This window comes from Pezoporus wallicus, unplaced genomic scaffold (genome assembly GCF_028554395.1).
Source record: "Pezoporus wallicus isolate ANWC-B61680 ecotype Strahan unplaced genomic scaffold, APGP_CSIRO_Pwel_v1 contig_227, whole genome shotgun sequence".
Classification (NCBI taxonomy): Eukaryota; Metazoa; Chordata; class Aves; order Psittaciformes; family Psittacidae; genus Pezoporus; species Pezoporus wallicus.
The window spans coordinates 7,417,540-7,440,499 of NW_026635704.1; positions in this window are offsets into that span (position 1 = coordinate 7,417,540).

Sequence of the window (22,960 nt, forward strand, 5' to 3'; positions counted from 1 at the left end):
CTGTATTTCTTTGCACGTGCACAGACACACATGATTTAGACATTTCAAATATGAAAAAGAAGGGCTAGTCCCTCTACCGGAACACAGAAGACTGTTACAGAAGCATAATGGCATTTTTTTCCCTTATACCATCTCATTTCATGATCTGATGAGGTCCTCATGACAGCAAATGTTAAGCTGAGCTCCTCTTGAGCAATTTTGTTTCACAATATTTGAACCAGTACCATGAGGAAGCAGAAATGGCATTTATAATAAAAACTATAACCGAGAAAACTCTTTGAGAGTACAAAGCTCTGAGGAATAATGACTGCTCCTCTCAGAAGTCTAAAAATGTCACCTTTTACACCTGTTGTAAAATAAGGTACAGGCAAGCTGGCTTTGATCCTGTAACAAGGGTGAAAAGGAACTGATTTAAACTGGCATGAAATAAATTCTTTAATGGTTTGATTGGGATTTAATGTTTTCCAAGAAATCTATGATGTAACCATTGAAAATCCATTAAGAGTCTGCTGTTATAATTTATAACATAAAAACAAGAAGGGGGACTGGGAGACCTAATTAGAGCATAGCAAATTAGTGATAGCAAAGCACTTTGGCTAACATCCTGTAATTGATGTTGACACTGCAATTAATGCTTCAGACATTTTATGCTACTCAAAGAGAGAATTTCAGTCTTCTAAGATAGGGATGTGCAGAAACAAAATTAGGAGCTCTGTCCACAGCTGATAATAAGCCACTTAAAAACTCTGTACAGTGTTTGATAATGTTTTTATGTGCCATAAATTTAGTTACTTTTAATCTTAAACTTGTTTCTTTGCAATGGCATAAATACAAAACATATAAGTATGTGATTAGAGCTCTGACTGAATGAGTCTTCTTACACATTAATTTGTATACATGCCTAAACGCTTTGCTGGCTTCAAGCCACAGGCTAGTTAATGTGGTCAGGAAACCAATCTATTCAAACTATTGGACCTGACGATTATTCTTTTACACAGCAGCTGATACTGAATTTACTCCAGCCTCTTCAGGATGCAGAGGCTGCTAAAGGAAACAATATACATTTTCAGAAATTAGTTTGACATGGTAAAAGTTCACCTTGACAAACTGGGAGCCAATTAGACATTTGTCAGTAGACAGCTACATGAAGAGACAGACCAAACTGGGCACTTCTGAAAAGAGCAAGTCTGATGTGTAGAATCTAAAAATGCTGTTTTTTGTGGTGGTACTACAACCGAGAAAGAAACATACTCACAAAACACATTTTGGTTCAAAAGCAAGTACATGAAAACTCAGAAAGAACTGTCTAATTTTGGTCAAAAAAATGGTCAAAGGTTGGCAAGTTTTTTCATAAAGCTGAATTACAATGTAAAACAGAAAGAGAACAATAAATGAAATAATCACTTATATTAAAACTGGTAGCATATTCCAGTAGAGTTCGAATACTACCACACAGTTTTCTGAGGTTCTGTTGCCTTGCTAGTTCCCTTGGGATTGAAGCTCTGCGTTTTGGGGTGTCAGCTACTCCCTCTCGTTAAGGATAGCATTTTCTGGGACCTCCTTTCTGCCTCCTCATACACATCAACAGTGAACATATTGAAAAACACTGTGCCTAGTTTTGCTGTCTGAAGTAGATTGCTTGTCACCAGCCCTCAAATGGATGTTGCCTGCTTTGTACTTGATGGTCCAGCCAATTTGCAGCCATGTAGCAGTCTGCACCGTCCAAGATTACTCAGCTTCCCGCATCACCCTCTCTGTGCCCACAGAGCCATCCATTTCACTGTATAAGGCAGTCAGTCTGACCAGCCATGGTTTGCGTTTGGTAAACCCATCCTGGCTATTTCTGATTACCTTTTTGCTCTCTATGTGGAGATGGAGGTAAAGCTCAGCAGCCTGTAGTTTTCTGGATTCTCATTTTTCTTAAAGAGAGGCTTATTGTTACCTTTTTCCAGTCATCAGTAACCTCCCAACAGCCATTTTATTCAGAGATGGTGAACAGTGTACCAGTCACCTCTTTTAGCAACCTCAGTTGATCCCACTTGGCCCCATGGATTTTATTACATCTGATTTCCTTACGCTGCCACTAGTCATGTTGGCCTTCACTACTGGCTGCCCTTCTGCTTCCCAGAATGGACTGGTATATGAGGTGTTTGGCAACAGGTTTCAGCTGTGAACACCTAAATAAAAAAAGGCATTAAATGTTTCAGTCATTTCTGTATCAGCAGTCATGAGGCTGTTTTTTTCTGTTTGTCTGTGGACCAATATCTTCTCCAAACTTTTGTTATGAGCACTCCAGTGGAATCTCTTCATGTTATGCAATATGCCCCTACCTATTTTTAGCTTCATCTGAGCATTGGCCTTTCTGATGTTGTCCTTAAGTGCTGAAACAATGCTTTTACATTCTTTTTATTACTTGTCCTCGTTTCCACTTCTTAAGTCTTTTTTTTTTTTTTTTTTACATTTTGATTCACTGAGGGGCTCTGTACTCAGACCAATGGACCTTTCACTGAAATTCCTGTCCAACAATACATCTGTCCAAAAGGATAGTCTCTTCCTGAGCTCTCTGGAAATTTTCTTTATAAAACCAACCCCACTCCTCAAGGCACCTATGTCGTTTATGGCTACATTCCAGGGAATTCTGCTTAGAAATGTTCTAATGAATTCAATTTTTGCAAGCTCAGACTTTGAACTCTGCAGCTCCCCTTCCCACATATCCTCTGAATCCTGAAGCCAATAATTTCATGGTCACTGCAACCCAAACTGTTGTCAATAGCCACATGTGCCATTCCTTGTCTGTGAGCAGCAGGTCAAGTACATCTTTAGTACTGCTGGTTCTGCTGGCCCTTGGTTTAGGAAATCATTACTGATGTCTTTTAGGAACTTCATGGACAAAAAGTTTCAAGTCTTTTCTTCTTATATTTAGTTGTGATTTGCCTTCCAAAATGATACCTGTTGTCTTTCCTCATAATCTTTAATTTTATTATTGTTTTTTTACATATGACACCTGTGATATATTGGAGGTGCAAACAACTAAAGCAGCAAAACTTGATTGTAACTTTTTTTTGTTTGCTTGAAAAAGTCATTCCAGTCTTGGCATATCTGAGGTCAACAACAAAATCCTGGGAGCCAGTGAGCTTGCTGATATTTCAAAATTCCTGCTGTTTCTGTTTACAGACTTGTTATTATATATTGTTAAACTCGGGTGAGATATTCATGACTGCATTCAATGCTAGTAAAGACTTTTCCTGCCCTGGGGAAAATTAATCATTAAACCCCCCACACAGATGAAATAAGATGCCCTAGGAAAGCTTGAGGAAGGAATACATACAGAGGTTTCTGTAGCTTTATTTTTTTCTTTCTCTGTTTTCCACCTTTTAATCCTGGCATGGAAAGAAAGCATGCCGATGCTCAGGCATTGTTTGTGATTATTCCACTCAGTCATGGAAAACTGAGTTTTAGGAGGTATCTGAATAAAAGGATTGTTCTATCCCTGTGAAAATGAAATCAAGACAGGTAACAGAAAAAAACTTGGACAAGGAAGTGAAGGAAGGAAATTGATACACTAGGAATATGAATATAGGTGAGGAAGATCTTCCTGCAGGGTAATCAGATGGTTTTTTGAGTGCCAGATAAAAAAGTGCCAGAAAACAAGAGTGTGCTTTGCAGGTCTGAGTGGTGCAGGGGAACAACAGCTGCAGAGGTTTACACCTCTGCTGGGTAAACTTCTTCAGCTGTCTGGCATGGCCAGCAAGCCCATGGGCCAGTTTGGTGTTTTACCTGGTTTAACCAGCCCTATTTTCAAGCCAGCCAACCCAGTCTGAGGATTTTGCTCTCATGGCCTTAATTCTTACATGCTTCTGAATCATCATGACCTGTGCCTACCTACTCGTGTGCTGTACACTGCAGGTATCTCATGGGAGGTTTGAGTTAGAAACACTTCTGAGGGTGCAGGTTTCTGCTGGAGAGTGTGCTTCAGGAAACATCCATTTGAGAACAACATAACAGTTTTATCTGTTGATGACAGGGAATTATCAAACAATTCTGACATTTCATTTCAACATAGTCAGAATGTCTGAATTGGCGATGCCCCAAAATGTTGTTTTGTTCTTTCTGCATTTGTACTTTTTCTGTTAATGCTTATGCCATGGTAATCAAGCATCTCTGAGTATTTTTAAGAAAGTCTGGACAATAAGTAAGAATTTTGTCAGCTAAATTTCTTTCGACAAGCTTGCACTGAAATATTTCATAAATCAGGCTTCACAGTAGTGTTTGTATTTTTATTCTAAATTGACATGGAAGGGAGAATTTCAAGTATTGGCATCTCATGAAATGTCATATCTATTTCTCCATTATGTCTCATTCTGACCTTATCCAAGAAGAGGTGTGTGACACTAGACTGAAAGAGTCCCAGCTATTTTCTATGAATCTTCTTCCGAAATGAAGAAAACCATTTTCTGTCAACTCTGCCCTTTCTCCGATGAACATAGCCCCCTAGATACTAGCATAAGCAGATGGCACAGGTAGAGTAAATTCTACAGAGTTCTTGTGTAAATGGTGTGCAGCTTGCAGGGCTTGTCAGGTTTCCCTTTTGTTTTTCACTTTTAAAGGTCATTGTTACATACAAAAAATTTATGATGCCATTGGAGAGGGTTCGTCTGTGTGTACCTGCTTAGAAAGAAGATGGTGTAACTCATAATTAATACAGAAGAAATATGATATTGATTTCTACCAAAGTTTAATTCAGAAACAGGGCAGATGTGGCCCTCATTGTAAACATTTTTTTGTAATTTAAATTATCATTTTTGTCCCTCAGATTGGAAAGCTATTACAGTGTCCACTCAAAACAGTTTATCGGGGACTTGCAGTTATTTCCAGGCAACTTTCATGTACTCTGCAGATGAAACTGTAGCCTTCTGAAATCATTAACCCACATCATATAGTACAAAGTACTACAGAGTATAGAGAGGTGGTACCACCTTCAGGCAGGAAAAACTGACTTTAAAGCTTTTCTTTTGCCTTTCCACTGGCAAAGGTGGTCTTGCTCCATTATGTTGTTAATGTGTTGCCAGCTAACACTAGCTGAAGATTTACCCTTAACCAAACATTTCAATGCTGTCAAGTATTTCTCAACAGTTGCTTTCCACATTAGCCATTCCTCTGAATAAATGAAAATAGATAAACCAAGTGAATTTTATCTGCCAATGGAAGCATGAGAAAAAGAAATACCCATGCATCTCAGAGTTTAGTAGCTCCGCTTTTCTCTGGAAGCTAAAATAGTTAGTAGTCTTCTTGGCTTATTTTCTTCCTATCCTTGAACAGACTGTCTGACAGAGTAAGAAGAGTATAATACCAAACCAAAGGAGAAAGGCCGGAGAGTATTTGTTTATATACAGGGAAAACAGTCTCTTTATTCTAAAGAAAACAGGGCTAAACACAGGAAATGTAGCAAGGCACTCCTGCTTATCTGAAGGAGTTTCATACAGGGTTATTTCCAATCTCTTTTGCATATTCTACCCTTTTTAAGGCACATGAATGTCCAAGCAAAAGAATAAAAAAGGTGAGGGGCAGGGAAGGCAGGAAAAAGAACACTGTTTCTATTTTTGACTTGAGCAAAATTATTTTATACTGATGTTATACATCCCCAAAGAGGTCATGTTCTGTAGCTGAAGCCAGGGAAGGATTACTGAAAATGAAAATCACCAATAGCAACTTCCTCCAAATCAGAGTTAGCCAGTGTACCATATGCCATTCTAGGAGGCACCAAAAACACAGCTAGCTCAACACTTAACTAGCAATTACTTTCATCCTTCTCCCCTTATTTACTCTTGTAAAGGACTCATTAAGCTGAGGAATGACAACGTTTCCGTACTGGGCCTTTTTGATTACTTTCCTTCCCAACCTGAATTCATTTCTCATGACCTTTAGAACTATCAATTTAGATTTTTCCCTTCAGTCATCTGGGCTTGTGCTTGATTGAAGCATCCTTCTAGCTGTGAACATGCTAGTGCAGTGACCTGGTGTGGCCCCTGCATTGGCAGATACCATTTCAGAAATCTGACACAGTAGAACTGTCTAATCCAAAATCCAAAATGGAATTTTAATTCCATGGGATATTTATTAGCTTAGCTTGCTAAGTAGAAGGTTTAATAAAGTGCTTTTTCCCCTTTACATTATAGTCCTTTTATTCCCCTCAGTAAGATATTTGAAGAAAGGGTAGATCCTTCAAATGAGTGTAGCAGGGAGAATATATAAAAAGCTTGTCAGGCTCCAGTATGAAAACCTAAGCTTGTTGATTTGAAGGTAAAATGTCAGTGCCTTGTCAATTATAGATTGTAGGAGATGTCTACCTTTTTAATCTGGATGTGTCTCTGGGTGATAGAGCTCATGAATATTTTCATTGCATCTCTTTCCCTTTCCCCACCCTAAAGAAAATGAATATACTGCTATGTTGAAGACCTGTTCCAGAATTCAAAATAGTAAAAGGATTTCACTTGTGGGCATTGATTTTAGGCTTCCTTTGGTTTGGCTTGCTTGTTTATACTTTTGTTTTCACACAACTTTGTATTCTTCCACTTTCTTACTTTGTAAAAATGAACCTGTGGCAAAACTAAAAGTGTGAAGATGAATTAGTGATGCCAGTACTCAGTGGTAATGTTCCTATAAAGGCTTCTGACAATGTTGATCAATGACTTCCTCTTCCTATTATGGTATAGGCACTATTTTTTGAAGAAAGTGCATTGTTCAAAATGTGGGTGCTTAAAATCTATAGATCATTTTTCTTTCACTGATAATTTTTCAGGGTAATCTTTTGCCTAGAAAAGGTTATATTTATCACTCTTGTATTTTATCAGCATGAAATATATATACTTGCTTTTTTTTTTCCTCAGAATTTGTTATTATGTTGACGTGGCCTTACCAAAAGATTGAAATCTTTGAGCTGGTAAACATATTAAACTATTTTAAGTGTGTTCTGAAAGTCTAAATTTGATAGTTTGCCTAATATCTGAAAATGTCATGGGACCTAATCCTATTTGAGGCCTGAACAGTAGACACATCAATAAATACACAGTCACATATCTTTGATATTTCATTGTACTTGGTACCACAATAAATTGCACTACACCATAAAACCCACTTTAAATGTAATACACAAATTCAATGAAAGGCAGCTTGAATTTAAGCAAAACAAGACTGTTTACATTCTTAGGCAAAAGGCTAATGTAATATTCAGAAAGAAACAGTTTTAGCTGCTGCATCCCGCGTGTGCTTATAAAAAGGTACAAAGACAAGCATCGATCTGAATATTGCTTATTTACTACATATCTGAGAACAAGGCTATCTGAGAGTAGTGACCCCAGAAAATAATTACAGTGATAATTTTAGCTCCAAGGAATGTGTTTCCTAAATTTCCATGCCCTTGGGCTGCTTAGGTTGCCTGTGGCGTCTGACTACTACATTCTAGCTGTAGTGGCAGCTTTCTTTACACAAGTTACCACCCCTATAATTTTCTTCCAAGCTGAACTCCCAAGCTAACTCTACATGGTTGTTTCATGCTCCATTTTGTTCACTTTTAAAGAAACTGATTGAATTCCACACTTCACAGTGCTCAGTGGGACATCTTAATTAAACAGAGACATTTTCGAGTAAGAGCAATACCACACAGTGGAACATCTTTTTTTCTCCCCCAGTATTCTGAAATTGGTGCAGAAATCCACATTCATTAAAGTCAAGAGCTTTCTATTTTTTTACTGGCCTGTGGAGAATTCAGAATTTTATCAACTGTATTTAGTGCTCTTTGCTGCTGCGAACTTCATACCTTATTACCCACACAAGGTTTGTTCTGAAAAATAGTCTTTTCACAGCACAAATCACAGGTGAAACTGTATAGTGTGATCAGCACCTCCATTCTTGGTTTGCTTTCCAAAGCAGATGAAGAAACTTGCTAGTGACTGGCTGATAAATGAGATCCTTTGTCCCTCCTGCCACATGGATTCATGGATTTGCTTCTGCAGTAAATGCTGCTCCCTGGGAAGAAGAAGGCGCACACCTAAGTCCAGAGGACTAGGATACAAAGCAATTCCGTAATACACTTGACAAGATGGACTTGCTGGTGCACTGATATTTTTTCCATCACTCTTTATGCATTTTGCACTAAGGATTCCTTGCACTATCATGAAGAAAATCCTGGCAGCAAGCCCCCTATCCGAGTTCTGAGCATAGTATCCGAACTTACAGCAGCCTTCTCTCCTGCTCTCTAAACTGAGACCCACAAATTTTGCAGGATGAGATAGCTTTTAATAGCAAGTCCCCCCAGCCTGCAGTCAGGGGTAGTAGTTATGATATACAGGACAGGCTCACACAGCTCTCATGTGAAAGCATGAAGGAGGGCATACAGACATGGCCAAACCAGTAGCAGCTAATTAAAACACAGCAGTTTGATGAAAGCAGGTCAATGTATTTTTCAGGAAAATAGTCTTCTTTAACAAACCTGTTATTGCAGTTATTTTTTGGTTAAAATTACAAGTTCTACTCTCAAAATAAGTATGTTTTCATAATAGATTCTTGCAAGGGGTGCAATAAAATTCAAAATTATTTTTGGAAGGAAATATAAGAAGTTCTGATATGAGTGTGCAACAATAAGAATTAGGGCAGTAGTGCTTAATTTACTTTATTTCTCTTTTTACATAGAGCTATTTACTCTTTCCCTCATTCAGCAACATAATTACATGCTTACTCACACAATACTTTGCCTTTTAGAAGGAATTTTCTAATCCAGTAGTACTAACTTGTACAAAAATATTCTAACATCTCCTGTGTATTTCTTACTGGACCAGAAAGGCATCAGTAGTTATTCCTGTCTCAACCACAGTCATGGTTCGTTCCTTAAACACCACACTAATGGTATTTTTTGCTTTCTAACCTGTTCTGCTGTTTTGTTTTGTCTGGTGCTTTATTCACTTGAGCATTCCTCTTGTCAAAAAGACAAGTATTCATGATAAATGTGCTTCCAAAGCATCAAATCTGAACACAATTGTCATTCACTACATATGCTATCTCTGTTTCTTGATGTGTAAGACCTGTAGGTGAAATATTCTTCACTCAGCTCAGCCATGCAAACATTGGCAGTCTGCTAACAAGGAAGACTTTCTCCTGCTACATTTTAATGAAGGCTACAAATGTCTGTCCACATCCCTCTTCCCTTCTCTTAGATACAGCACTGTGTGCAAGGAAGAGTCCTTGAGGATGGAGTGAATGTGTTTATCAGAGCTTTCTCAGTTTGCTTTCTTCCCTTATGTCTTACTAAAGAATGAACAAACTGGAGGTACTGGTCTCTTCTGCCTGGTGGCCAGCGCTTTTCTTGGACATCACAGTTATTGAATAAATGAAAAATGAAAGGTCTGAGGAACAGACAATGTAGCTTTAGGTTCCTGAAACACCAAGGAAGCTAAACTAAAGGCAATAGATATTAGCATTAAAAGAACTGTGTCTGGACTTCACCAAGGAAGATGTTTATGTCATATAGGCAGCCATATCCAAGCTGCAAAGCTTCCTCTTAGAAGATCTTTTGCAGCTGACAGAGTAGAGAGATCATCATTGTTGCCTATATCACATACTATGGTCTCAAATGGTGCACAAGGATTTTTGCTAAGCAGCTGACAACATGACTGTCCAAAACAGATGAGCATTAAAAGAAAAAGAAGTTGTGAGAGCAAAGAGGAGGAAGCGAAACGTAGCGTTGGTGAAAATAGATTCTGTTACACATCTAAAGATGATGAATAGATTTTATATGAGGGAATGAGAGTCTGGTAAAAACAGATTTTAAAAAAAACCTCAATTTTAAGGTTATCTTACAGGAATTTCTAGTATTAACTTAGGATGTGAATGTTGAGTACCTTTGTTGATGGCACCATCTGAGAAACTGAGAGCATAGTGTTATACCTGTTCAACCCCAGTTCAAAGCAAAGCATTGCTGTCAGAGGCAGGCCTTGCTAGAAGAATATCTGAACATTATTCAGCATGAAAGTAGTCTCAGCACATTATAAGTCTGGTTTTCTGATTCCCTTCTGTTTTGTCACAGTGCTTCAACCTTCTGGCACGCAGAGTGAGATGGGAGTGTAGCATGCCTGAAGGACATGATAGTGCTGTGCAGCTACACACTATGAATAACACGAAAACGAGGTAATGAAATATCACTGCAAGAAGAAAATTGGTGGTGAAAATGAACTCGCAATAGTCAAGCCTAAGGATGGTGTCTTTCATTAGCAACAGATGTCTCACAGCGGCTAAGTTCAAAGTGCATGCTTGTGATTTTGATTTTGTGAAAGACACTGCACTATTGTCACCTACAGTCTATTGAAATGCTACTTGCAGGCATCCGTGAGAGACAGAAATCCATGGAAACACGGTCTGGAGGAATCATGCATTTTTATTGCCTTTCCAGGCTGTTACCTTAACACAGGTAGGCTGTGTATTACAAGCATGCTTCAAACCTGGCAAACAACAAAATGCCAGTGGTGCGGTTTCAATTTCAACAGCTCTGTCAGATACTAGGTATGTCAGTGGAAAACATAATATCTACTCAAAAAGACCTAGCAGCTATCTTTAAATGCATGCAGATATTAAAAAAGGAGATTGAGAAGGCTAATAGCCCTCAGTTGCCTCTTTTTGTTGTGCCCTGCTGAAAGACAGCACAACAGAGAGCGGCAACTGTATGAGAGGCCAGGACTAGCTGTTCTGGTTGAAACTACTGCTTTCAGCTCTGATGATACAGCTGAAAATCTTGTGCCATCTTGGACACTGTCAGGTCTCATTATCACACTACAAGGGACACATTGAGCTGGCAGAGTTATATTACGAGAAATTGAATTACCCACAATGCAGAGGTCCTGAAGCACTCCGCAAATTACTGCTGAATTCTCAGTAAGGAGCCTCAACTCAAGCAAGCTTTCCCATGGGAGCAGTCTTTGTTGGGGAGCTATGGTCTTCTTCATCGTCATCATCATCATCATTAACAAACACACACACACACACACACACACACACACACACACACACATGTACATGCCTTTCCCTGCATTTACAGCTGTGGAGGGAGGAGCTGTGTGCTCAGCCAGAATAACTTTCACTGGCAGATATGGAGAAGGACTTTATCAACATTTCTTAACAGTCAACTTGTAGTGTGTAGCGGCTAAAAAGGGATTGATGTTCTTGTAAAAATGGCTCAAAGTCAGTCTTCTGATCCTCAAGATGTCTAAAATCTGAAAAATTTCAATAACTATCTGCTCATATCAGCTCTATACATGTGTACTACTTTCAGGGTCTCAAGAAGCAGAGCAGAGAATTGCTTTTGCTTGCAGCTGCTTCTTGAAATATTCAAAAAATAGCATCCATCAAACACTAGGTTCATAAAAAGTTAGTCTAGGGCAATCTCAATATTCCCTTTTCCCTGGAAGCACTGAGTTCAGAAGTGTTGTGTCAGTCTTGTGCTAGACCTCTGCAGTGGGGGCACATTACTATGATTATCCTGTTTTATGAGCCTTATTCTGTAGAGCACTATGATGTTGTGCTGTTTGCTATTATAAGCACCTGACAAACGCATCTTCCTGTCAAAGAACTGAAACTTGTTATAAACACACTGCAAAGCTTAGGCAAAACCAAAGCATCTCTTATCTTACACTTTTTCAGAGGTTTGCTGGAAACAAATTAACTTGAACTTGGAAGACTCAATGTCCATTTTAGTAAGTGCTTTCTTCGTGCCTGCTTTCAGCCAGCCTGTGTTTGGCTGTAAAACTAAGCAAAAAGGACTGCAAAATACTGTTATAATGAGGAAAAAAGCTGGATGAATTAATGATTCTCATACTGTATTTCATATGACTTAATTGTTTTGAATCCTTTAAAAAGCAGGAAAAGAGCAAGATTGTAGAGGTTATCTGTGAGGAGAACTGGAATTTCCGTAATCTATATGCATCCATTCTAGGCAAACTTTCCTAAAACTGTCCTTGCTGCTTAGGTAGTATTAAACAAAAATAATCTTGCTGAAGACTGTGTTAACTTTGACACAACATTTGACTTCTGCTGATTTGGTGAAGAAAGCGAAAGTAAAGCAGCTTTACTAAAATTAGTTACCATAGCAATGAACATGAGCATATTTTTCATGTCCTTTGGTTCCTAAAAAAACAATCCAAGTACTTTCACTTGCTGTACGGTACCAATGAGAACTCTTTTGTTATCTTTCATTGCTCATCTTTCTGTGGGAACAGAGTTTATTCACCTGGAGACTTTATTATAGAATTGTTTCTAGATAATCAACAGAAAGCAGTATTTGAAGATTTGAGGAGCTTTTATCATGTGAATGTTACAAATAACAACATGTCCAGGGTGGCTTTTTTTTTTTGTTAGTTTTCTTTTTTTTTCCTACCAGCAGTTAAACCCCGAAACAACAGAATATAGACTTATATAACATAGAATTATAACACATAGACACTAAATTATCATATGGTCTCTTTCATTGCAACATTGATAACAGAGTGTACCCTACAACATAGCAGTGAAACAGACCTCAGATTACTCACGTGTGTCAGGTACAGTTACTGCACAAAGAAAAGAGTAGAATAGAATATCCTAGAAAATAGATTCATTGCAGGCGCATGCATTGTAAAGGTAATGTCCTACACAGTAAAATGCACAACAGTTCCACGGCAATATAATAACTTGCTCCTTGACTTTTTTTTTAATCAGTCCACTATATTCCTAGGCAACATGCTCTCCCGAGAGCTATAAATCTAAAGGATAAGAAAGGATATTTTACTGAGCTGTTTTGCCTTCAAGGTTTGCTTTTGATTAATGACATAATTGCATTTCTTCAAAGGATGCTATGTAAATAAGATTTGCCTTTTGACATGACGGAGTGGGAAAGGATTTAAATAATTTTAAAAATCTCTGTCACTGCTGACTTTTCACTGCTTTGGCATTGTGGAAAATGTCCAGTTAAAATCTTAGGAAGTACCTGAAATGATCAATAGCAGTCAGGGACCTTGAAAAGTAATGAAGAAACCAACAAAATATCTGGCTTTGAAATACTTAGAAAATTGATTGGACACACTCATGGGACTGGAGTCATTAATAAGGCACAGAGTCTTTCATCAGTCAGTCAGTGAGTCATTATGTTCCTATAGAAGTTTAATGTGCCATTTGAACCAGTATACATGTAGCTAAAATACTTAAGGTTAGCTCTGCTGACTTTAAAATTAAAGTAACACTTTTTTAAATGGTGCTGGGTAAAAATTAGCTGTAATGCCATTAATTTATTGAAAATTTGGCTATTCAGTTATGGTCAATTTTTTTATTATATGAAAAAATTTCCTATGCAAGTTGTCCAAATAGAATTCTTCCTTTCAGAGAACTGGGAGGAAAAATGTTTCATACCTTGTCAAACTGATTTTCCAAATTACTTTTTAATGTTTTTAATAAATTTAAACTTATGTTTGAAAATTTGAATTCAATTCCAGTCAGAAAAATTCTTTATTTTCAGCTTATTCTTCCTTCATTTGATTCCACATCAATGGGCAAAAGAAAGAAGGAAGCCAAATTCTTCTCGTGATTTAAAAATAAAATTTTATTTTCTGAGAAAAAACATTTTGCTTCATAGTTTTAGACCATTTTATTAGTTGGTGGCACAGCTGGGTTTTAGCCTTCGTGCAAGGTTTTTTTTATCAACAAATTTAAATCCTACTTTTCTGTTGTGTACACCCAGGTCATTTGTACTCCAAAAGGTATGGCTGTTGCACTGGCAATTTGCAATCATATGCAATAAAAACTTTCAGAATTTGCTTAAAATCATGAGAAATGTGCTATTTAATGTAGCTGTATTGGTACTGCCTCAGGACACTTCCTCTGAGCCTCCCTGTTGCCTCACTGGTAGCAAACAATATTCCAAATGTAAGAGAGGTTTGCCATTGATCCAGATATTTTGATTTTTTGAAGTATTGTTAATACTGTAGTCTTTCTTGGTTTTAGACTGTAAAGAACACAGGTACACATAAAGGGGCCCGATTCCCCTTGATCCTATGTGCAAATACGGAGTTTCACTTCACTCAATTTTTCTCTAAACCATAGGTATAACTCTTGGTTTGTATTAAATTAGCGAGATCTATGTTACAAACACATTGCTAACTTTCTAGTATTATATTTGCTATTAGAACAGGGAAAAACATATGGTTTTTAAATGTAACACAGGTACTGTACCTCCAAAAGCTCTGACTGAAACTGCTTTGGTTTTCAACACTGTTGACTTGGTTAGATTAGCATGAAATACTACTCTTTTCTACAGTGTGAGATAAACAAAGAGACTAGAAGTGAACAAGCCATATACTCCTCAGATGAGGTTAAGCACAGTATTGATTGTTTTCTTTTTTCTATATGTCAGTGCTGGGATTCCACTTATCTCTCTTAAATCCCAGATGTTCAGGAACAAACACGAATAAGAAAAGCCAGCAATTAAACTCTCAGAGCCTTGTCTCCCCCAGCATATATTGACAGAACAGGACTTTCTGCTGTCATATATGTCTGAGTGAACATTGATTTTGATGCCTTACCTCCTGGTGGGTTCCTCTAGGCCACTGAGCAGAAGCTCTTGCTTTTACCAGCAGGATTCTGTCCTCTAATTACTGTGCTAATGAGGAATGGCAGAAGAAGGAGCACAACTTCGAGGAAGACACTCTTGTGGAGGCAAACCTTCTGGGCTTTATTTCTAAGGACAAATGTTGCCCCTTTCTTTCCTGTTTTCTTTGCTTTCTGATTTCCGGAGCTTAGGACAAAGACTGCAGGGCAGGAGATTTGAGGTGGTTTTAGTGTAGCTAATTAGGTTAGTTAGTTAGGTTTGCATTGGCCTCACAACAGCTCCTCTCTTGGTCTCAGGCTGGACTGATAAGCTTGGAGGGATTCTGTGTGGGAAATGAGGAAAGGCATCAGAAGCTGAGGTGGTGACACTGGCAGTTGGGTTTGCTGAATGTCAACACTCAGATGAGCAAACCATGCTAAAAAACAGAAATGTGTTTCCTAAGCTTGCGCCTTCTTGTGGTAGGTGGACACATGCTGCACACAGTTTTGACTGCATATATAAGTTAAGCTCTCAATTATTTTTGATACTCCTGTTTGACAGACATTTTCTACTTGCTTCATTCAGAAGGGATGCCACTGAGGGTGACAGCTGTTGTGAAATCCTGTTGGTGTCATTGGCAGAACAGAGGTATCAGAGGAATTACAGAGGGATGGCAGAGAAAAGTCAGAGAGGGACGGTCATGGAGTTTGAAGGAATTCCATGTTATTTATAAGAGAAGAAGTGCCACACTCATGGGTGGCCAGTTGGGCATACAATCTCAACCTCTGTGGAAAGGCAGTGCCGCAGCTCCCAGAAATGACTGTGCCAGCTGGCTTGTGGCAGTGACTAAAATGTGCAGGAACCTTGGCTTTTCTTTAATGACTGAGAAGCATCCTAAAAGTGGTTACAACTTTGAATTATAGCCCTTTACTCTCAACACACCAGAAAACTTGCTTGTAAGAATGTAAACTACCTGACCTCAATGCCTAATTTGATCCATTTAGTTTGATAGTACTGAAGTTAATAATCTATAGGTATAGTAATCCCTAGAAATATTGATCCATTAGATAGAAACAAGCTAGTAGTCTATTCTATACATAGCAAAGTAAAGTAATTGCTAAAGAAGTAAGCGAGGGAGATTAAACAGGATGAAAGATACGCCGTAAAAGTTAGGCAGAAATGAAAAGAAAAGCTTCAATTTTCTCACTAGGAAAAAACAAAATAACGAAAGGTGTTTTTGTAAGCAATAAAAATCCTTCAGGTTCATAAAAGAGGGAAGAACAGGTTTACAGGTCTGAGAGTTAATGGTGTTTCGGAGTGCTGAATGAAAAAAGTGGTGTTTCTTGACTTTTATTTTAGGATGCTCCAACACAGCAGTCTGCAGAGACCCCATACAGTCTTAATGAGTTAGTAAAAACAATGATAAAAGCCTTTTCAGGATGTTACTGCTTTCTGTCTGGACCCAGGAAAGTGTACAGCCCAGCACATGAATCTCCTGGTTTCCAGGCATCAACAAATAATCAGAGCCCTTCTAACTACAAAACTCCTATCAGAATCTCTGAATGTCCAAATTGCTGAATCTAGGTGGTGGCCAAGTAAGGGTGTAGCAGAAAAAAATTAAGAAAAAATACTTTCAAGGACTGTGTATCAGAAAAAATATTAATCTTGCTGTTGTAAGGATTTTTGCTTGTTTTGAGGTCATTTGTGGCACAATTGATTGCATAACTTAATCACTTAATCACTTGATCTAATTAATAAAATGGGGTGTTGTGGTTTAACCCCAGTTGACAACTAAGCATCCACCGTTTATACTATACCATTTACATCATGCCCAGGTCCCATACTTTCCAATAGACCATCACCTTTCCTGTGTTTTGATGTATGCACACAGATACCATTCCCTTAGCCTATGGACCACTCCCTATAAAAGTCCGTTGAGTTAATTTAGTCTATGACTTTGGGTTCTATCAGTTATAACAATCTTTCAGGGCAGGAAAGGTGGTATATGGTGTTGGATTATTGCATGCCAAAGCCAGTTCTGATTCCATCACCTCTGCACTTGCCTGGTTTCATCAAAGTTCATTCTTCATGAATCTGAGTGATTTTTACTGGAATACCCTTGATAAGGTGATTGAAAAGGAGTTGGGTTCAGATCCTCAAATCCAGAGTAGCATACATGGACATCACAAGGTGCCCAGTGTGGTTGTGGTCATATAGCCACCATAGAAGTGATAATATACAGTATTACATAGTGATTTACACCATACAGTGTAATTCATTGGCTATTCTCACTCAAAATCAAGTCCTCTTGAGATACACATCAGACTTCCCTATCTTCCCCCATTACCTACCAAGTGCACCCAAGTCCTTGAGAAAAGGCAATCCCACAAATGGATTTGCCTTTGCTGAGGTAGGAATAACCCAGACTGCTTTCCCTAGCATATTTTTTATGTGCACTACAGGAAATTTATTCCCTTCTACAGCATGTAAAACTTTGATTGGGCAGGACCAGCCCAACTGGTAGATCCTCTAGCACTGACTAACCAGGCGCCTTTTTTCTAAGTATGTATCCCAATGATTGAAGGTCCCACCACCCATTGCTCTTAGTGTAGTCTGTAATAGTCCACCATATTGTTTAATTTTCCTGGAAGTTGGTGCACAACAGGGGATGTGATATACCCACTTGATGCCATGCTCTTTGACCCAAGTGTCTATGAGGTTGTTCCAGAAACCAGTCTCGTTGTATGACTCAGTTATTTCTGGGGTACTGTGTCACCATAAGACTTGCTTTTCAAGACTCAGGATAGTTCTCCAGGAAGTGGCATGGGGCACAGCTTGTTTCCAGCCATCCGATGGCTGCTTCCACCATTGTAAGCACATGGCGCTTGCTTTGGCAGGTTTCTGGGAGTGTGGTACAATCTGCTAGGCCTCCCCATATTTGTACTTTGGTCATTGTCCTCCATACCAGAGAGGCTTTAACCTCTTGGCTTGCTTAATTGCATTCAGTGTTGCACATTCATGAATAACCTTGCGATAGTGTCCATTGTTAAGTCCACCCTTTGATCAGGAGCCCATCCGCATGTTGCACCTCTGCCTTGATGGCCTGAAGTGTCATGGACCCACTGGGCTAAAAATAATACACCCTTATGTTGCCAATCTAAGTCCACCTGAGCCACTTCAATCTTAGCAGCTTTACCCACTTGTTAGCTGTTCTGGTGTTCCTCAGTGGCCCAACTCTTGGGTACATGAACATCTACATAGTGTACCTTCACCAGCAGGCTCTGCACCCAGGCAGCTATATCTTGCCACAATGAAGCAGCCCAGGCAGGTTTTCCCTCTGTGCTACCAGTTAGACTGTTTCCATCGCTGCAACCACCCCCACAGGGCATTTGTCACTATCAGTGAGTCAGTATAGTACCGAGACCATTACCATGCCCTGGTGATTGCAGACATACTGCTCTCACACCAGTGACAAGAGAACAGCAGGCAGCTAAATAATACACCGATAGGCTGAGAGTCCTCAATAGGTGACCATGTGAGTTAAACTACCAGTGCCTCTTGGAAGGGTAGGTATGTCAGATATGGTTATCATTTCCCCCAAGAACGTGTGAAAAGAAGAATTTGTCTCATTATGCCGTTATACATTTTTATTGTTTTCATTAACAGGCAATAGTAGAAAATTTGCCCATTCTATCAAAAAAGAAATTTAAGGTTAGCATATTATTCTGTTCTACACATGAAGAGTGTCACAAGCATTATTGTATTACTTGGAAATGCTTATTTCTCGGTTCTGTGCTGGAGCATATTTGCTATATATGTATAAATAATAAATACGAAGGCAGCTATACTCTCTAACAATGCTTTTTCTGTAACAAACCAGAACCAATACACTTTTTTTTTCCCCAGGATAAACAATGGCTGATGAATTTTTATTAGGTATCTTAAGTTTTCGCAAGAATACGTGCATCAAAATGAGCAGGTTTTGGTCTTGGTTCTTGTTTTAGTAAGCATTACTTTTCACGTGGTTTGTCTTTACAAATAAATTTAAACACTGCTACTAATTTTTAATTGCTGGAATTTGTCTTCCCCTCACCCTTCCCCAGCTCCACTCTTTCTATAGCTTAATTTTGCTTGCTTTTTGTATGGTATGTTTTCATTCCTTTGGTAGACACTCTGTTCCTTCCAATACTGGTAAAATACCATTTCAGACTTTGCTTGACCTCTGCCTCACGTCCACACATTCTCAGCATAAATGTTTTTCCAGTGCCTCATTTAAAGTTTAGCTCACTGTATTCCAGCTTTTCTCTTTGAACTTTTCTCATTCTAGCTTTTCACTTTCTTACTGTAACTTCGAGTATACAGTTATCTGGTCCATGACCAGCTGATAATTAGAAAGTAAGTACCTCAGTGTCCAGCCGGCTGCTCCAGTGTCTGGATATAATTTGATGCTTTTTCCTGACACACGAGTTGCTAAAATTCTTTTTTAGCACTGCTGCTGCAGTGTTATGTAGAGAACAGTATAAAAGCTTTGCTGCTTTACAGGTTTATTAACTTTTCATCTGTCTTTCTTTTCATGAAACCATTCTGTTTCCTGAAAATACAGCAGAAAACAAAGGCTAAATTCTGCTCATTTCTCAGTTTATTTCCAGGTCATATGCCTGGGGCAAAGTCATGCCATTTGCCTTTTGTAGACTTAGCTTTGGAAGTAACACTTCTGTTTTACATTTTGTCTTTGTTTCACCACCTCTGTTTACTGCAGCATTAAGTGATGTGTTTGAACTGTGTCCCATCAAAGTTTTAAATACAGTCCCATCAAAGTTATAAAGCAGTTATGCTTTGCAGATTGGAAAATGTCCATTGTTTTTAATATTAAATTTTTATTTTCCAAGAGTCTATAGGACTTGCAGGAAAGCCGAGCATTGTTTCCTCTGCTGTTATTTGACCTGCTCCCTCTTGTGTTGGTATGTCTCTGCCTGTGTAATGTGACCATTAGGCTTTTGTGAAGTTTGCTGAAGAGACTATTGATTTACAGCAGACGATTACTTTAGGAATAATTTTTCATAGAAACAGATTAGCACTGCAAATGATTAATGCTGGACAACCTGCAGGTATAAAAAAAAATTAAAAAAATATTGCTTTAATTATTTGCAATAGACATTCAGGATGCCCATTCACCACCTGCTTTAATGGGCTCAGAAGACTTCACTAGGTTGACAGACAGCAGGGAACTATTTCACAGGACCATAAACCAGCCATTCATTGGGAAAAAATGCAAAATTAATATCTTTCTCCCAAACCTCTTGGGTATAATCAGATTTTCCTACTAAAAGATAAAATGTAATTTTCACTAGATGGCAAAACCATTCCATACCAGACATCCTTTGTCCCTATTGAGCAACTATCCTAGACAGTAAACCAAGATTTGAACTAATCAAAATCTGTACAGTCTCCTATAGCATACATTTGTCTGAATACAGCAGACCAGCAGGTTCAAAGCGTTATTTTCTTCCAGGCCTTTTGGGTTTGTGTCATTTTCTGTTGGTGAAATGCTCAAAGACATACTTACACTGGGTTTGGATGCTCTCCATCAAGTAATTTTTAACCACAGTTTTGGTTCCTCACCTGTTTTTGGGCCTCAGAAGAATTATACCAGCTTATATGGGTTGAAGACCATACCCTTGTGGTTTGACAGAATTTTGGTCACGAACCCTGGCTGTTACTTTAAAATTAAACTTTAAGCTATAAGCCATCACGGGAGTGGGGATGGTGTGACCACTGCAGCCAAATGAGCACCCTTTTCCTCTACTGGTGAATCAGCAGGTGCCGGATGAGGCCATGTTCTGCTTCTTAGGTACTGGCACAAGCACTGCCACATTGTTTTCCTCTGGATATATTCTAATTTTCTGCTTAAATGTAAGTTACTTTATTCTATTCTGCATTCTTCATTACCTCTAAACTCATCTCTAACCTTTTCCCAAGGCACTTCCTTGCACTTGTATCTGCTTTTACCAAGGGGTACAGGCTGCTGTGAATTCATGGGACACTGGTGCATGCTCTGACACCTGAAAAACCTGCATAGGAGGGAATACAAGGAGAAACCCACATTCACCCTGCATGTGGCTTCCCATCTGGGGAGGCAGGGGTTGCTTCTGCCTGGGAATGGTTGAGTGGTTGACCACTGTGGGAGATGCTAAGCTGTGAGACTCACACTCCTCGAGATAGATAGTCAAAACTTAGCAGGACAAGGCCAAGAGCAGCCTGGTTTGGATTTGCAGTTGGCCCTGCTTTCAGTATTAGGCTACTTTATATGCCACCAGTAGTCCATTCCAGCCTCCTTCTTCTTCCCCTTATCCCTTCCTCTCCCCCTTTCTCTTGCTCCCTGTTTCTTTCTTCTCAACAGAAACAAAACTTGTCATTTTTCCCTAAGATGCTAAAAAAATAATTAATGTGCAAAATTGACATTTAATAAAGTCAGCAGTCAAAGGTGGTGACTAAGTACAGCAGGACTGAACCCCACCTGCTCCTGAGGAGTTTTAGATAATGAACTAGTTCATTGGCAAAAGATAGTTGAAGTTTGAGCTGTTTTTCACATCTAAAGTCACACTTGTGACATTGTAATTCATATTAATGAGAAAGCGGTGTTTTGGTACTGATGTGTAATTGGAAAAGGACAGCTGGTATAATTAAACCATGAAAAGTACATAAAAACATAGCCAAAGGACATTATTTATAGGTCATCCCTCATTCGTAAAAAAGGTTATTTTTAAGCAGAGATGCAGAAAGACAAAATCCAATTATCCTACCAATAAATCTTTGCCTTGAAAGCTTTCTATTTGTGAATCTGCATTTCATCCTTTAGGCCCAAACTACAGTTTTTTGGTTGTTTTTTTTTTTTTTTTCCCAGAGTCAGCCTGTTAGCTTGAATTCTGAACAATTTACTTCATGAATTTTAATTACTGTTTCTGAGATAGTTTTGGTGCTAGCCCTCAATGACTTGGTCATTTTGCATGGGAAAGTGTTGGATTTTTTTTTATTTCAACAAACATATTCAGCACACATCTACCCAAGTCTTAGAATATTTTTCACATAGGTTGCATGCAGTTTTCCCCTAGAGGAAATATAGCAGGTGACTTTATTATATCAATTTGTGATTTAATAACACCTAGACTCATTTTTTAAAAATAAGACTAATAATTCCTTGGGAAGTTGTACTGCCTCAGGTAAATTCATTAAGTGGCCCTAGACAGGCTTTCATTTCTCAAAAGCCTCAAACTTTGTTTTCTTTAATACTTTAATAAAAAGAAAGATATATTCTGAAGCAGTTTCATAGCAGACTAACAATTATTAAATACAATTTAACAGGAAAAATGAGCCCTGACTTGTCTGGTGATTATTTCTAAAGCAATCTAAAAAAATTCATTTTAAGTAAATAACCAAGGAAAGCTGGTTGGTGCTTGTAGGTGTAGAACAGTTATTTCCTTTGACAAGCAGGTTAATGATGATTCAATTTGAGCATACCTCTTCATTTTAAAGATGGTGACTGTGATTTTGGGTACTAAGTAATACATACATTTAACAGACAATTCATGAAAATAAAGTTCAGTGTCTGAGGAGAAATGCCATGAAAATTTCTCATGTGTTGCTGTTGCTGGCCATAGGAGTACAAATAGATTCACCTTTTATTGGAAAGTGGTTGGAATCAAATTAACCTCTTCTGTTGTGAAGAGCAAGCCTAAGTGCATCTGCCTGTCAGATGTTCTGAGGTGCCATTTCCTAGCAACTAGAAAATGCTAATTCACGATGTTGATTAAATTGTCTGGGCTAGGCCAGACCTCAAAACTGCCTTTTTATGCTTTGGAGTTATTTCTCTATTAAGATGCAAAGGAAGTAGGTTATTGCTGCAGTTCATATGTAAAAACAATATGCGGATCGTCATGGAAGTGGAATATAAGGAGGAAGAAGAGGATGCAAATATATTGACAGTCAGATGAAAACATAACAGTGAAAAGGGTGTTGGTGGTAGAATTCTTGAAGAATTTGTGTTTTTATAATACCAGACAACTCATAAATCTTGAGTGCACTTATTTTTCTAAAAATATTAAGAAAGAAGCACCTTTCTGAACATAATAATACTTAAAAAATGACAATAAATACTTTAAAATTAGCCATCAGCAACCCCTTAAACGCATAAAGCAATCAAAATCATGAAGTTTCACTAAAAATGTAAATATATTAAATATTCAGTTTACTAGCTGTAACCACAGGTGCTTCTTGAAAAGCCCCTCCAAAACCAGCCGTATGTCTCCACTGTTGTTCCAAATAGTCTGGTTTCTTCCAAACTGAAGCAACCTATTTCAGATG